Genomic DNA, 16,202 nt, shown 5'->3' on the forward strand with positions numbered 1-16,202 from the left:
CGGTTTTGTATGGACAAGCAGCCGTCCCCTTTCTTCATAAAAACCATGTTAACGTTTATAATAATTTTGTAATTGTACAATTAATGATTCAGAACTAACTCATATACTTACTCGTAATACTCGTAGCATCTCGTGGATGTAGTCTAATTATTACGATTTAATTTAAATATTAAGATGTGGGTGGCTAGCAAAATAAACATACAGTGATATAAGTAATAAAAGCGGTTCTTAACTAGGTAATTATTATCATTACTTCCACTTTGTTAATCAACCTTTAAAAAGCAAAAAGTTGTAAACGAATAAAGTTACATGTACCTAGTTAAGTTAACTTCTAACTACTGCTTTTTAAAGATTGATTAACAAAGTGGAAGTAATGGAAATAAGTACCTATTTGAAATCAAAGGTTAGTAGTATACATAAGGTCGCGGTCGTTCCATCTATTGATAATTTCGTCGCCAAAATATATTATTTTAACTTTTACAGAATATTGCAGAACAAATATCACATTTTTCTTTATGGATTACTTAGACATTAGATTTGTATGCTAATTGCTGAGCTGAACCAAATTAAGAGACCAATTCTAGCTAGCTTGCCAAAGGGGGGGTAGTTTTTTCTATTGTTTTATGTATGTATATCTAATTATGACCCAAATCTTTGGAAATTTGTTTAACAGTACGGTTGTTGAACCCATGGCCTATCACTATCAAAGTCATGACATTTTAGTGTATACTAAACACGACCTATGAAGGTTAATTACAAATACATACCTTGTTATCTTAATTAATGGGTGTCCACTTGTCTCATTTGCTTACTAACTACAGAAGTATCTATAAGTAGAATTACGATGATGTAATTTTAGATTATTGGCCAGCATACATTGGTACGATTTACGTACAGTCCTGTATACTTACTTGTTTGTATGCAGAGAAGCTAAAGCTTCTACTGAACTGTCAAATTCCTCAAGTAAAATAAAATCCGTGCCAGCTTTCGTGAATGGTGCGTGATCTAGAATCTAGAGCAAAGCCCCCTGACCCTGTCTCTTAAATTAGACATATTTTTTTTTAAATACGTCTTTTTGTGGTGTGGAAGTAATAAAATGGACGAGGCTCAATCAATTAATTGGTTTATTTTCAAAACAATGTAAATATCGCCGGTCACATGATACCTCAAAGGTCAATGCCAGGCGGTCGCATTCGTCCTCTGCGCCTATTTAAGCCTAATATACTTACGCATATGGTATATGATAACCTAGAATATTTTATTCCGTTAATTTAGTTTTTTTTTCAGGCAAATAACAAATATTATCAATAACTTACACAAAAAAAGTTTCGTTAAAGTACTTAGCTACAACATTTTAGTCACCTCTTTCCTAGTTGATTAATTTGAAGTATTGTCAATATATTTAATTAATAAGCAAATTAGTGTGACATATGATGGGGTCCCGGCTCCCATGAACCCGCGGCGCGGGTCGGCGCCGTGCCCCCCATACTCGCGCGGCCGCGCGCATCCCCGCTACGCCGACTATATAAGACATCGCCCAAACCAGCCGCGCGCTATTACGACAGTGCCTCTGTGATTTTTCCCGCCGTCATATAGTATTTAATTCTTCAATAAAGGTAAGTGAACTTGGGGTTAAGGATAAAAGTGGGATCATCCGGGGTCGCATAAAATTCGGGTTTATTAAAAAAACTAGGTTTATTTTTGAATCCTCAGTTAATTGCTTTAGTGACACTTATTTGGCACAGTAATCAAAAGATAAATTACGGGCACACCCCTGACCCGCCATGCCGGTCTTATGTGTTGCGTCAAGCGCTTCGGAGAGCCCGAAGGCTCGTCACTCATGACAGGGCCGACACAAAAATTGCTAATCCGTGCTTATCAGCGTCCTTAACGATTTGTGCGAACCGCCGGGCCAAGTACCGCCTGCAAATTACAGCGAACATCTCGTATGTATGTCAAGCCACAATTGCAACACGGACCGTCGATTCTGAGATTATGCCTAAGAGCCCTTTTCTACAGTCATTTCGACACTTTCAGCATAGACGCCGAAGGGCACCAATGGCGTTTATAAAGAAATCAACACATTGCAAAAAACTGATTAGAATTAGGTACTACTTATATATCGACGATGTTCAACAAAATTAATGGAAACACCAACACCAAACTGCTTTTCGCTTTAACATTTTAAAATCGGCTTTCATCATTTTATTCCGAGTCGATTTGTTAAGAGATCTAGACTTGGATTTTGGCTAAATAAAAATGTAAGAAGTTAACATTAGTTAATATCATAAATCATAAGAACCTGTTGTTTGTTGTCTTGCTACATATGTCTGTATCTCGAGTTGTAAACGGCATCCGGCCATGTTATTAATTAAGCATGGGCATCTAATTAAACTTAAAGTATGATAATCCAATCATAATTAAAAACGTATGCGTCAATGGACACAATTGTATATTAAATTGCAGTTCTATATTTAGTACTTTTTTACTATCTAGGAAAACACCTACTCGCACATGGAAACTTAAAAAAAGAGACGAATATTACGTAATAGGTAGTAGGTACTTATAATACTTTGTTGATGATTAATTGAACAATAAACATTGAAATAATTATAATTTTTGGGTACTACTACGGTTCGATACTATAAGTACCTACATACATACATAATAATTGAATCACATATTAATATTCTTTAATTTGCTTAACATTTCAATTAAGATATTAGATCGTTCATATTTTTTAAACGTCATTGACTCATCGCTTTAGAAGTGCCTACCTAAGTACAAAGTTGAAGATAATCATAATAGTTTACATACTTAAGTCCTTTATTAAGCCGCTTAAAGTTATTCGGCCAAGAGATATAGATTAAATCTGTATTTATCTGTATTATTATGTCATGTCATAAGTATCATTAAGTAGCTTTACATTACCGGTTTTCCGACTGAGGGACGTCTGACATTTGAATAGTATATATGTCGCAGTCAAAAGTGTGAACTGGTCAAAAGAACTTTTAACCGACAAAAACGGGCAAAACTGCTTTTGACTGAGCATGTTGGTCAAAAGTAGTTTTACCTGAAAATCATTGGTTAATAGTAATTGTGACTGTTACTATCAGTCAAAAGTACTCGCAGAGATAGGTAGGTTAGGGTTTTTTTTTTTTTGCTGCGCCCAAAAAACGAAACTGTTCCCAGAGATAGGTAGGTTAGGGTTATTTTTTTTTGCTACGCCCTAAAAACGAAACTGCTGCCAGAAATAGGTATGATTTTCAGGTAAAACTACTTTTGACCAACATGCTCAATCAAAAGCAGTTTTGCCTGTTTTGTCGGTTAAAAGTTCTTTTGACCAGTTCACACTTTTGACTGCAACATATATACTATACACCGTGTTTTTATTGAATTCCGTTAACTTCGGGGTATAGTTAATTTTCAAAAAAAAAATTTTTTTTTGTTTTCTTTTTTGTTTTTTTTTTGTTTAAAAAGTAATTAAATGTAGCATATAGCGTTGTTGTAACACGGGTATTACATTTAACTTAACCAAACAATTGAAATCTGTGACATATCAATGTCATTTCGTACATCAATCGACCGAGATTGTACTTAAGTTTAGTAGCAAATGTATGAACTCATTCTAAACACTAATCAATATGTAAGCCGGCCCTAAGGCAAGTGTACACGCTTGTAGAGGCCTTATAGGAAAAAAATAAATTATGGATTATCTCCGAAATGGACTTAATTAGAACATCGGTGTCTTTGAGAAAGTTACTTGATTTAAGCTCAGGAATGCACCCTTGAAATTAACGGAAATAAAAAAAAACACTGTGTATACATATACGCGTTTAATAATAATAACTATAAAATATAGTAACACGTGTAATTTATGTTCATTTTCATGGTATTTATTTCAGTTTTTAGTAAATGCCGTAAGGAAAAATAATCCAAAACAACAAGTAGTTATTGTACAAAATTAAATAATACATCTCTACAAATACCAAAGTTCTTTTTGTTTTTTCCGACTTTGATTTAAAATGTATGCAAATTTTGTCCAAATCCTAATAATAGGTAATGGAATCCTCTTCGTTTTCTTCGACATCTTCGTTTCCATTATTTTTAGGATTTGGATTAAGAGTATCTTGGACTACAGGTGGTGTGCTTTATGAGTGAGATTATAGCCGTTAGGTATTGTATTGCGGTGACGGTTTTGGACGCTCGGTTCAGTACACTCATCGCTAGAGAAAATATTATTATGTTCACTAAAATATTCTTCTTTTAAGTTATGATTAACAGCCGTTGATATAATTTTATCGAGCAAAAATTACAAATAAATTATTATTCAAAAAATGAAATTCATTATATTTTTTACCACTTTTGTCTAGAATTGTACAATAACAATCAGAAATACTAATAAACAAACCAAATAACAAACCTGGTGTTATTCGATTTTACGAACCAAATTAAAAACACGGCTTAACCTTCAATTCTTTGGAATGCCATTCATAATGTCACCCGCTGTCCCCTCCCCAGTCAACAATAAAATTAACATTCCACTTAAAATGAAGACTTCCAAAATGAAGTCCCTTGCCAACTGTCACTTGTCGTTACGCATGCGTGACGGCTGACGGCGCTGACAGCTTGCAACAGGCGCCGTGGCCGCCGCCGGCGCATCTCGCATGGATCTGTGTCAGCTACTGAGCATGCCAAACATTGTTCGATACTCATTTGTCATTGTTACAAGGTTTGAGAACATTACGTAGCTAATGTTTTAGTTAGAAAGTATGCGAAATGTGGATTTTCAAAATTTGGATATCTAAGCTAAACTATGTAGACCAGCTGGATTTAACTGCCCCGCACAAAACTTCAAACATTTTATTGACGTGGTTGTTTACTTAAATGTGAAAATCGATAATTATTTAATTTAAATTCCAAAATATATGCTTAAGTACATTATTAATTCGCCGACGATGTGTTTAATTAGGTAGAACAAGTACATCTAAGATACCTACTTACATGTATTCATCTTCCTACTTGTGTAGGTCTGTACAACACGTTTCTTGTTCACTTTGGCATAAGTTTAGTCATAGGACCCTAATTGCCATCATATTCATAGGTATATCGCATTATTTTAATCACTTATCGTCATCATCATCAGAGTCATTTTAAGTGCTGATCATGTTTTTGCAAATGTTAAATAAATTATTATGGATTACGTGAACAAAAAGAGGATAATATAGTTTTAAAGCTTGAATTTTTATAAACATCGCTATGATTTGATTACTCAGACTAGAGTACACGTATTGTCCAAAATTATTTTAAGTACTTACTTGAGATTATACATTCTGCAATTAATGACAGAATTAACAACTAATTTCATCCTAGGAGAGCCGCCACTCGCCAGGCGAAGGGACCATGATCGAGTATCTATTGAGTTTAGATAGAGTATGAATTTTATTTAGTACATTACTCATAACAGTGAGAATCACCGGAAATCATCACCTTTGTTAGCTTCGTGCTTCCATTTTATTATAAATAAATCATTTATCATATCGAACAGGAACTCAAGGCTGAAACACGGGCGGCATCCTAACTGCAACTTGAATAGGAATAGGAACTGCAATATGCGTGCAGTTAACAAGTAACGAAGACGAGTATTATGCGCATATTTTAGTCCTTATCATAGTAAAAAAAGTGATCTCAAGTAATTAGTCAATTAATAAACTGTTCTCCAGATAATACATTTACAACCTCTGTATCGTCATGTGTTAATGGTGTTCCAACAATAAATGGTTAAAGCTTTCTAATGAATCCATAAAAATAACTCGGTTAAAACTTTTTGAACTCAATCTTATATAGACTCGTAACATAGTAACATACATACTTTTATCCAAACAGTGTGAAGCCCAACCACGTGGTTTAATTACAATAGTGCATTACCAAAGTGCTCGCAATAGAACAAAAAGGCGGTCCCACGACTACAAAGATAAGTAATGAATCCGTTGGGCAACGCAGTGCGAATTGGTTCGACAACCGGTCGTATCAAGAAAGATCGCTATCTTACAAGATCATGCCGATTATGAAACGTGATACTGACTACTGAACTGGTAGCAAGTGTCACTAGTCCTGGCCACAGCCAGCCTCTTCGTGTGGGAAAACCATTTTAATTTTAATTTTGATTTTATTTTATTTAAGACTACCTTTTCAGTCATAATTGTTGGTGAATTTTCATAGAATACTTTAAATACATATTTATAAATTATTCCAATGTCAAATCATCTAATGTAAAAAAATACTTATTGATGTGATCTCAGATCGAAATGGTCTCGCTCTTAACCTACTTACGACCTACTTACCAATGCATCGTTACAAAAAGCAATGATCGAGTGCAGGCAGAGTGACGTTGCAAATCATCGAATGCACTTATTTGATGATAGGACATTAAGGCTGAAAGCGGCAGTCTTTCGAAAGGCGAACTACCCGCAAGACGAGATATTTACGTCTCAGGACAAATGTCAAATGTTACGCAACCGGTCAAGGCTACGGACCTCTCGGCTGTCGTGTTTTAGGTAATAATGGCTGTAAGTTTTTTGACCTTAACGTAAAAAACGTCCGGTTGTTATTGAATTATTATCATCATGTTACGTGTCAAAGAGGATTGTGGATATTATAGCAATTTAGTTATTTTATGTGCGCGGCGGTGCGTTGATGTCTTTTGTATGAGTTGTTTTGAGCTAAATTGTTTTGTTTGCCAACGTTTAGATGCGAACCATGCTATATGGCTATGGCAAACATCGTAACGGGTACAAAGAAGACGTAAACTAACATAATGGTCAACAGAACAATTTTAACTCGTAAAATTTATTATTTGTATAGGTATACAATAAATTAAACCTAAGTGTTAGTTTATGTATCGTAAAAATTCTCGCTTCTCACATGTTTAGGTCATGTTATAGGTATATTAGATATCAATTTAGCCACTATAGTTGTGCAACGGCGGGTACGCGTGATTGCTCTTTCCTCATCGATAAAAGCCTCTATTATGTCTATTGTTTGCACTTACACAAATTAATGGTGAATTATTATCGAACATCAGATCCATAACCACACGGGCTCCCTTTGTTTTACATAAAGTTTTAAGTCATAATAATATTGTTTGTCATATTATCATTAGTCATAAAACTGTAACCGTTAACTTTTCAGGATTTTTGTAAGGTTATCCTTAGTTAGGTTAGGTTTGTTTTATGGCAATCCTGTAAAGTTACGCGTTTATGAACCAAACAAATTATGACTAACGAAAATGTGGACAAACCATACATTATGACTTAAAACTTTTTGGGAAATAATAGAGACCCTAACCAAACTGATTGACTCATACATATACTCTTGAAACCCTTTTTAGTGATCAAGATCGTCATAGTTTTTATGACGATGAATATCGATACAGTCTTAACACAATTTGTCTTTACGTAAGTTTACCCGTAACGTAACAACTTCAACATTCTGCATGATAATGTTTTTTTTATAGTTTGTCAGTTACCACGTGGCCATATATAAGGTGCTAACAAATTAGTCACGGGTATTTTAAGAGATAATACATTACATTAAAACAATTAACTTTTAACTGTAATTAAGGAACATTTGTATATAATTTTTTTGTTTTCATTTACCGAATAAAAAAAAATATTGTAATTAATTTTTAAAATAATCTCCCTATTATGTACCTGTCAAGATGTTTAACACTGTCTGTCATGTCACGTCACGTCACGTCAAGTTTAAAGAGGTTCTAGAATGTCTAAAGAGGTCTCATTTAATTATCTTATTAACAGGGTGTTTTAACGTAGCAAATTTGTTTCCTAATTTCTCCAAAAAAACATAACAAAACCAATGATGTTTCATACTTAAATGTACTCCGAGAACCGAGTACTATCAGCTGTAAAAATATCCGTGACTAATTTGTTAGCACCTTATATATGCTTTACATTTATTATTTTTATAATTAGTACCGTTACAATCAAATTACTGACGTCTATCTAGTTGCACTCTAGTACCTAAGTTTAATTTTACTAAAATTATTTTGCTACACTGAGAAAAAAAATCGTTTAAAACAATTGAAATTGCATTAACGTTTTATGCTTTAAACAGTTCCATATGAGCCTATCGAACAAAGCAGTAAATGTTACCGTTCGCACGACATACGTACGTACATTAGTTGATATTGTATATAGCAGTTAATCTTTACGAAATCACTTTAATGTGTGCTCGATAGATCATATTTTTTTCAGTGTAGTACATAGTTATACAGGTTATACTAACACATATAAGTATGTCTCGTTCGCCTCCGATCGTAGCATTGAACTTGAAGTACTGTGTGTCTGTTAACCGCGGTTATGCCACCGTATGTCGGTAATTACTTACTCCCTCACATTCGCCACACCATTGACTTCTGTACGGTTACCATCAGTTTGTCACTGACATAATGGTAGAAGAGCCGGCCGCAAAATTTCTAACCGACTTGATACCACGATGAAATGCACAATGGTTTCCCAGAAAAGTTATGCTAAGTCCGAATTCGATAGTCTGCCACGGCGGAACTTGCCGAAAGTACGAAAAAGAAGGCCACTTCCGGTGCGAAAAAAGGGGCTGATTTAACCCATCTGATACCGAGATAGTAGTTATGGCAGCAGTTAGAAATTTACATGTAGACACAGAAAAGCGAAGTCTGCCACTATTTTTTTTGCCGGAAGTGCTTGGCAGACGCTCTCAAAGGTGACCATCGGGACCCCTAAATTAACCCATCTGATACCACCATGAAACCAATGCCAGTCGGTAGGTATGAACTCTCATGTCAGGAATATATAAGTCTGCCAAGGCTTTTCCTGCCGAAACACCATGGCAGACGAGATTATGTAAGCAAGGTCGCCATCGGTTACCCTACACTAACCCATCTGATACCACCATGAAACCAATTCCATTCGGTAGGTATGAACCCCCATTTTAGGAATATATAAGTCTGCCAAGGTTTTTCCTGCCGAAACACCTTGGCAGACGAGATTATAAGCAAGATGACCATCGGTTACCGTACACTAACCCATCTGATACCGCCATGAAACCAATTCCAGTCGGTAGGTATGAACCCTCATTTCATGAATATATAAGTCTGCCAAGGCTTTTCCTGCCGAAACACCTTGGCAGACGAGATTATGTTAACAAGGTGTACATCAGTTACCCTACATTAACCCATCTGATACCTCCATGAAACCAATTCCAGTCGGTAGGTATGAACCCTCATTTCGGAAATTTTTAAGTCTGCCAAGGCCTTTCCTGCAGAAACTCCTTGACAGACGAGATTATGTAAGCAACATCCGCATCCGTGGGACCGGTATACGTGATTACTGTAGGCTTATTTATTACTTTATGCTTTTACATATTTGTATATTATTATGTTATTAATGAAATATATTTATAATTTATTAAACCTATACCTAATACATTGGGAATTCATTACCTGCTTACGGCAGTAGTAGGGAGTAGTGGGTGAGTTCTGGCTCACTTAGCCAGGCCAACAGTCCCTCCCCCTTTTTTTCCCTTGTTGAGGCCCTGCAACCTTACCTTGAACCCAACCTAATGTCATTGTAGCTCGAATCTAACCTAATCTATTTTTATTGCTTTTAGAAAATATTCTAATAACAATTATCTACTTTTGCAAAGTTAAATGTTGAATTCTTTATTTCGCAAAATGGAATTTTAATGTGACTATAATGTATGTGCAATCTACTTAGAAACTGGGTTTAGAAATATAAAAACACACATTTTATATAGGATAATAAGTTTATTCAAGTAATATTCTGAACATATGAGATATAGTAACATCATTACTTATTCTGTGTACAGTGGAGAAAACATGCAAGTTGACATTTTTCGTTTTAAAATAAAGATAAACTAAACAGTATTTGCCACAAACCGATGTAAAAAAAACTTTGCAGTTGTTGATTACAATACCATATCTTAAGGCCCCAGTACACAATGGGCCATCGCCGGCCATTCCAAGGGACGCATTTATGCGTTAGAGGGAGCAAATGATATTGCTATCTCATTCTACCGCATGGCTGCGTCCCTTGGAGTGGCCGGCAATGGCCCATTGTGTACTGGGGCCTTTACAATTTCTCTCCATGGACATTTTATGATACCCAACCAACCTTCCGGTTTTCGCCCGAATGAATTAAAATATTCACCAACACCATTGACATCAATATAAATGGCTATATGTCAGCCAGGTTTAAAATCCGGATCTAAATTGATAATAAGCAATTTAAACAGGTGAACAGGTAGCTGAACAAACATTGGCATTTTGTTGGCTGCAAATACATTCGATTCCACGCCTATATTCATTTTACTCATATAGTGTTACACAGAACTCATTTGCTGTCAAGAATTACCGACAATTGTCGTGTTTCTTGTGACAATTGTCATTAGCTTCGAAAAATAAGTACTTAGTATTTGGCGATATAATGGAGTTTTTATTTTATTAACATGTTGGTGGCAAACAAGCACACCGCCCGTCTGATGGTAAGCGGTTACCGTAGCCTATGGAGGCCTGTAACGTCAGTACCAACTGTGATGTCGACAAGTGTCGCACCTGCCACCGTAGTGAAATAGAGGCCAGGCCCCAATTTCACATCGGTGACAGGTGCGACGAATTGTAAAATCACTATCGCTGACGTCACAGGCATCCATGGGCTACGATTACCACTTACCATCGGGCGGGCCGTATTCCTGTTTGCCATCATCATTGTATTATTTAAAAAAAACTTTATTATATCGGAAAAAACAGATATTTCTCCTGTGAAGTTTCTGACAATTGTCAAAGATCTAGAAGAATTGTAGGTAATTCTTGACAGGTAATGAGTTATATGTCGGAATTTCGTGACAATTGCAGTGTTTCTGTGACAATTGTCATAAACTTAGCAAGAGAAATATCTGTTTTTTTCCGATATCATAAAGTTTTTTTTTAATAATACAATGATGGTGGCAAACAGGAATACGGCCCGCCCGATGGTAAGCGGTAACCGTAGTTCATGGATGCCTGTGACGTCAGCAACAGTGATTTTACAATTCGTCGCACCTGTCACGTTGGTGAAACAGGGGCCAGGAGTTAAGTCAAAAGCTAGTAAACAGTAATCTCCTCCATAGTCCTCTCTAACTTTCAGGCAGTTTTATTAACTTCTTATGGTATCAATGTGGAGTATAAATAGTCTACTATACATATATCCCAAAAACTTTAACGTTTACGTTTTTAAATACAGGGTGACCTTAGCCATTGGACAAACCCTGAAATCCCACATAGGGTTACTTCTCAGAAATGCTCTAACGGTAATTTCTTTTTAATTAGAACAAAAGATAAAACATTAAATTATCAAACAAAAGTTAATTCCAATAATCGACAACAAAAAGAAACATACTGTATTAATCATTGGCAGTGCTTTTGACAATTTGTTTGAAAATGTGCGGCAATGATGACATTTGTCAAAAGTCAGAATCTTATTAATGTCATAAATAAAAAAGATAATCAAAACGGTCGAAGAAAGTTTTAATTAATTTAATTTAATTTAATAATTTAATAATTAATAATTAATCTTATTTAAAGCTGCAACACGACTGATTAATTGACATGATTGTTCTCCCAGAAGGAGGTTCGTGGGGTGTTAGACTTTGGTACGGTCGTATAGAGGGCGGTCTCGTGACTTCAGAAAATTCCGACTTTTGGCCTACCGCTTCCGGTCAGAAAAATGTTTGACGGCCCGGCCAAACGGTGGGAGGTAGGTGGGGGGTGCTCGACCAAATGTCATAGAGGGACCCTGGCAGTTTTTGACGCCGCCATTTTTTTTCAAAATGGCTGACTTTTTTTTTTAATTTTTTCAAGTTTGTCCTAGCGCGCTGAAATTTTGGTCACGGAATCTCGGGGTCCTCTAGATTCGTATCATCATACGAGCTGTATTTGAATACCAAATTGACGTGGGCAATGTTGGCGAAAACTCCGGATATCTTTGCCCACCCTCTAAAACGCAAAAAAATGGGTAAAAACACGATAAAAATATTTTTTCTTCAAATAAACTGATGCGTTTGATCACAATGGACGTGCTGAGCAAAAAAAGTAATTACGATTTGTTTTTTTTTTTGAGAAATTCGTGTTTTTTTTTAAATGCGGGCAAAGTTGGTGATAATGACCGGTACCTACTCTTCGAAGGCCGCAAAAATATATGACATGCTCTTATGGTTCTACAAATAAGATCGTGTCAGATATTTTTGCGGCCTTCGTTGTGTGTTGTGTAACATAAATTGCAGGTGACTGTATATTAGGAATAATTATTTTATTTAGTTTCAACGAAAGTTTCAAGTTTAGTACGAAAATACTTCAGATATACAATATGCACAAAATGTAGACCTAATCGAAATAAAACATTGCTTTTTATAGTAAATTTTTTTTAAAAACATTCGATACATAGGTATACATAACAATAACCAGGCCACAGCGGTATTGGCCTGTAAGCTTTATCTCGGTCTCCAAAGCCGCAAAAACTCGCTAGTACTTCGTGCTGGTCTAGCCGTTATTTTTTCTTGAAGATTTTCAGAGAACAGCACGTACACGCATTATACATATAGACGGAACGAACGGCATAATCATAATCATTTATTCGTCGCAATCCATGGTATTACCCTTTGGTATTGAGCCTTCGTGAACCTGTTCACAAGGATCGGTCACAGCTGACTCTAAAAGAGTCGGGATGCGACAGAGATGGCTTCAAAAAGGTGGAGAGGAGAAAGAAGTCAGCTCGTCCGAATCAGTGCGGTACCGCACCGACTGGACCTAACCATTTGCTGCGTCCTGCAACACCGACGACGCTGCTGTATGTGTCCCGATTACACTACCTTACGAAGGTCGAGGAGATCGTGAAGTATGTACGAGCCAAGTCCGGATTCATCCTGAGGGTCGTGAAGTTGGAATCTCGACACAGTGTGAATTTTAATTCTTTTGTGCTGAGCGTTCCGACTGAACATCTAGCGACCTTCACCAAGGAGGAGTTTTGGCCGAAGGGTGTCAAGTTCCGGCGGTTCCGCGGCCGGCTCCCTGACACTGCGGGGTTGCGAACTGCATCGCAGCCATAATTGTGTTTTTAGTTTTAAGATATATTTTGTAATAATATGTATGCTAGTTTTAAGGTATTTATCTATGGGCCAATAGTTGCCTGAAAATAAATGTTTTCATTCATTCATTCATTCATTACAGATCTAGGTACAAGACTTTCAGGTATTACTTATACGAATTACATAACGCTTCCTGTTAATAGGCAATATTTTAAGATAAAAGTTCTATAATATATTACAAGATTACAATTGTCATCAAAATTAATTGACGTACAGAAGTCAAATACGTTTTTAAAATGACGCAAAATGAAAATTAATCCCAATCAGTAAAGGATGAGTCTTTAAACTTTTTTCATTTTAAGCGAGTTTTGATTTGAAGGAACATAATACTTAAATTCGACTGTAATCGTATTGTTTTAAGATAGTTTACTGAGGTTTTCAACCATTATGACCCGTAAATAACAGCAAATCAAATTTAAAGGAGACGCGAGCTGATATTTATGTACCCTATTTTTTGAAATACAATTTATCTACTGGTATACTTTCTCGTGTGCGTATATGATTTAATGTCAAATCAAGCTGTCATTTTTATTTGAAGAATTATACGTGGGCTCCGGTGCAGCCCCAGCGGGCATCTGACTTGAAGAAGAATTTTGAGTGATGTCGTCAATGTATGGAAATTGTTCGAAGGTTTACATTTGAGATTGAATTTCTGTGTTGTCTTTGTGAGTAAAAATATAAATCTTGAATTGTCTAGCTTTCAAAATCACACAATAATTCAATTACTGTCAAAGACAAAATTGTTTTGCTTCTTTCTCAAACGGAACTCCATATTTTGATATTTTGATACTTTTAGTGTCGATTTGTAGAGAATAACAGCAAATTAAAAATATAATGGCATGAAGAGTCGGTACACGGTTTCTTCGTGAACAAATTTACGTGTAATAATAATAATTATAATATAATATATATTATAGTGGTTTTCCGGGTCAAGGTCCGGATCCGAGTCCGGGTCCGAGTCTGAGTCCGAGTCCGGGTCCGAATCCGTGTCCGAGTCCGTGTCCGGGTCCGAGTCCGAGTCCGGTTCCGAGTCCGGTTCCGAGTCCGGGTCCGAGTCCGAGTCCGGGTCCTAGTCCGAGTCCGTGTCCGAGTCCGAGTCCGGGTCCGAGTTCGATTCCAAGTCCGGGTCCGAGTCCGGGTCCGAACCGGATCCGGGTATGAGTCCGGTTCTGGGTCCGAGTCCGGGTCGCAGTCCAAGTCAAAATCGAAATTAGAAATCACCAAAGGGGCTATTCATAAATTACGTCATTTCAAATTAGGGGGGGGGGGGGGTCTGGACATCGGATGACGGTAGCATGAAGTAGGAGGAAAAGGGGTCATTTGAAGCATGATTTTTGGATGATTATAGGGGGGGGGGGTCAAAAATCGACAAAAATCGATGACGTAATTTATGGACAGCCCCAAACGTGTACTATGCGTCGTTGAAGAGTTTTGTTCTGGTCATCATCAGCAGTTCCACTTCATCAAATGCGACAGTTTTTAATGTAAATGCTTGATTTTATGATGAAAATACAAAAAAAATCTATACTTATGCCTTTAATATTTGAGGAGTTCCCTCGATTCCTTATGGATCCCATCATTAGAACTCGAGCTTGACAAAAATGTGGCTTTAAAACTTGACTTGCTTAACAAACATAACGAAGAGGAAAAATCGCCAAACGTGAACTATGCGTGGTTGAAGAGTTCTGTTCTGGTCATCATCAGCAGTTCCACTTCATCAAATGCGCCAGTTTTTAATGAAAATCCTTGATTTTCTGATGAAAATACAAAAATGTCTATACGCATGCCTTTAAGATTTGAGGAGTTCCCTCGATTCCTCATGGATCCCATCATCAGAACTCGAGCTTGACAAAAATGTGGCTTAAAAACTTGACTTGCTTAACAAACATAACGAAGACGACAAATCGCCAAACGTGAACTATGCGTCGTTGAAGAGTTCCGTTCTGATCATCAGCAGCAGTTGCACTTCATCAAATGTCACTTTTTTGAATGTGTATGCTTAATTTGATGATAAAAACCCAAAAATCACTATATGTATGCGTTTAAAATTTGAGGAGTTCCCTCGATTCCTCATGGATCCCATCATCAGAATTGGGTTTTGACAAAAACGGAACCAATCTGTATGCATATACATACAATCAAAAAACTAATTTTCAAAATCGGTCCAGGAATGACGGAGATATAGAGTAACAAACATAAAAAAAATAAAAAATAAAAAAAACATACAACCGAATTGATAACCTCCTTCTTTGAGATTTGGAAGTCGGTTAACAAACTTATATTAGCCCAAAATCTAAAATAAATGAAGTACCGATCACATAAAAAGTAAAAAAATAAATTAAGTAAATAAAAACAGGAAGGTATCATAAAATGTTAATGAAGAGAAATTGTAAGAGATGGTATTATGCCAACCAACAACTGCAAAGTTTTTTAACATCGGTTTGTGGCAAATACTGTTTAGTTTATCTTTATTTTAAAACGAAAAATGTCAACTTGCATGTTTTCTCCACTGTACACAGAATAAGTAATGATGTTACTATATCTCATATGTTCAGAATATTACTTGAATAAACTTATTATCCTATATAAAATGTGTGTTTTTATATTTCTAAACCCAGTTTCTAAGTAGATTGCACATACATTATAGTCACATTAAAATTCCATTTTGCGAAATAAAGAATTCAACATTTAACTTTGCAAAAGTAGATAATTGTTATTAGAATATTTTCTAAAAGCAATAAAAATAGATTAGGTTAGATTCGAGCTACAATGACAATAGGTTGGGTTCAAGGTAAGGTTGCAGGGCCTCAACAAGGGAAAAAAAGGGGGAGGGACTGTTGGCCTGGCTAAGTGAGCCAGAACTCACCCACTACTCCCTACTACTGCCGTAAGCAGGTAATGAATTCCCAATGTATTAGGTATAGGTTTAATAAATTATAAACATATTTCATTAATAACATAATAATATACAAATATGTAAAAGCATAAAGTAATAAATAAGCCTACAG

The 16,202-nt window shown here is 36.1% G+C and overlaps 1 protein-coding gene across 1 annotated transcript in view; it reads left to right on the forward strand.

Annotated features, from left to right (window-relative positions):
* Positions 1-1,513: 1,513 nt before the first annotated feature.
* LOC134790838 (uncharacterized) overlaps positions 1,514-16,202 on the forward strand; it is a 36,194-nt gene continuing 21,505 nt past the window's right edge. The window contains exon 1 of the mRNA XM_063761805.1: positions 1,514-1,616. The gene's annotated coding sequence lies outside the window, so the exon portion shown is untranslated. The remainder of the gene's footprint in view (positions 1,617-16,202) is intronic.

This window comes from Cydia splendana, chromosome 5 (assembly GCF_910591565.1).
Source record: "Cydia splendana chromosome 5, ilCydSple1.2, whole genome shotgun sequence".
Classification (NCBI taxonomy): domain Eukaryota; kingdom Metazoa; phylum Arthropoda; class Insecta; order Lepidoptera; family Tortricidae; genus Cydia; species Cydia splendana.